Source organism: Octopus bimaculoides, chromosome 7 (genome assembly GCF_001194135.2).
Source record: "Octopus bimaculoides isolate UCB-OBI-ISO-001 chromosome 7, ASM119413v2, whole genome shotgun sequence".
Classification (NCBI taxonomy): domain Eukaryota; kingdom Metazoa; phylum Mollusca; class Cephalopoda; order Octopoda; family Octopodidae; genus Octopus; species Octopus bimaculoides.
In genome coordinates, this window is record NC_068987.1 from 53,463,693 (window position 1) to 53,465,980 (window position 2,288).

A 2,288-nucleotide genomic window follows, 5' to 3' on the forward strand; every position below is an offset into this window, starting at 1 on the left:
CATGCTCCCTTCATCCTACGGTGATGCCGCCACAATATTGGAAACTTTCAATGACATGGAACAACACGTCGATTTCACCTACCAACACTCGAATGATGATGGTTCCCACTCCGGTAAATTAGCTTTTATAGGGAAGTCTTTGATCAATGAGATATTCACCATATGCACAACTATTGAAGAAACTGCTGTAAGACACTTTATGCATTCTTACTCCTTTATTTATTTTAACATTTCTCTAATCATGTTTAAGTTACAAATTACACACCTTCATGTGATACCACGTTTTTTTTTTTCTGGTTCATTCTTCCTTCCTAATGTATATCTACCTGCTCAATCGTAAACCACTTATAGCCATCCATTGCTAGATAGCTACAAATGACACTTTCTATAGTTGCATTTCAAGTCGGAGCTCTAGTGGTAAACCAAACCGAGCAATTAATGTACATAGCAATTACATTACATTATTAGACGGAATTTTCAATGTACTCTATGCATATATCTGTGTTAAATTCTGCTAAATGTTTTGAGTGCCCCTTTTATTCGTTTGCCTTGAATGGAGCCGAATCAAAGTACTTTAAATAATATGTGTGTGCATATGCGGTCTCGAGAGTGCGTGCGCGCGCGAGCGTGTACGTATATATATGCATGTTTATGTATATACATGCGAATATGTATATAACCCTCTAACTCTTAAATTATATATGCCTTCACTATCTCAGTTAAACTTTCTCTACTCCCAAGCATTTATGAGTCTATCTTTGTTTTACACACTCGAGTATTCCTCGCAAACCTTCTGCTCCTTATCTAGCACACTTCCTCCCACCTACCCCTCTCTCTCTCTCTCTCTCTCCGACAATGGAAATACTGATATCCTTTATTAAGGCTATTTCTTAATTCCTCCTCTCTGAAGATGGAATAGTTGACAGTTATATGGAAATCTTTGGTCAACTGTAAGAGACTTTATGCATAACTTCTTAATCCCATTTTTTTTTACAATAATAAGTCTGCAATTATGCTTGAATTATAAATTCCATTCTCTGAAGTGTTATCAAATTGCTTTGCCTATGGCTGTGCGGAAAGAAATTTGCTTCCCAAGCACATCGTTTCGGGTTCAGTCCTACTGGCTCTTTGAGCAAAGTGTCTTCTACTATAGGTGCGGTCCGACCACAGGTTTGTGAATGGATTTGGTAGACGGAAACTGAAAGAAGCTCGTCGCATATATATATATATATATATATATATATATATATATCTTTAAATATTTGTGTGACTGCCTTTATGTTTGTGCTTATCCCCCGGCCATCGCTTGAGAACCGATATTGGTATGTTTACGTCCCCTTAACCTCGCGGTTAAGCAAAAGGGACCGATAGAATAAGTACTAGAGTTACAAAGAAGTGGTTCTGGGATCGATTTCTTCGACTAAAAACCCTTTAAGGCGGTGCTCCAGCATGGCAGCAGTCAAGTGACAGAAATAAGTAAAAGAATAAAGGACTAAATATAAAACTGGACGATATACATATTTAGATACACACATACATATTCGTACATATAAATTAATATTTGTATACTGTAACTTTCATTAGTATCTATGTACAAAAGTAACATACAAATGATAAATAACGTATTTTCTTCTCTGTCTCCCTCCCTACATCTCTCTTACTCTTTCTCTCTCTCTCTCTCCTTCTCTTTCTCTTTCATACAAACTTATAAATACGTTTCCTCGAAACTTAATTCCAGTCAAACTATGATACATACACTTGACCAAGAGGGAAAATATCTACTTCCTACAGATGTGATCAACTCCGCCTTTAGATAGAAAACAGAAGAAAACAATGGCACAACAACAAACATAATGATTAGAGTAGTGGTTTATACCACCTCTCGGATAATTGCATTAATTTTTCAGTTCACGCAGAGGTTTTCTGTAATACCTTTAATCACAAATTAGATAAGTATAGATAATTACAGACAAACTAGCTTCAAATAATACACTACGAAAAGTTGTTTCGGCTATAGTTAATTAGATAACATGACGAAAACAATATATGTGTAATATACAAATAAGTCATTTATTATTACACATACAAATCTATATATACATACATATTCACACGCGCGCGCACACATACGTACACACACACATATATATATGTAAGCATGCATGTATTATGCACACATATAAATAAATAATATAATGTTATATGTATATACATATATATATACATATACATATATACATATACATATATATATATATATATTTATATATATATATATATATATATAT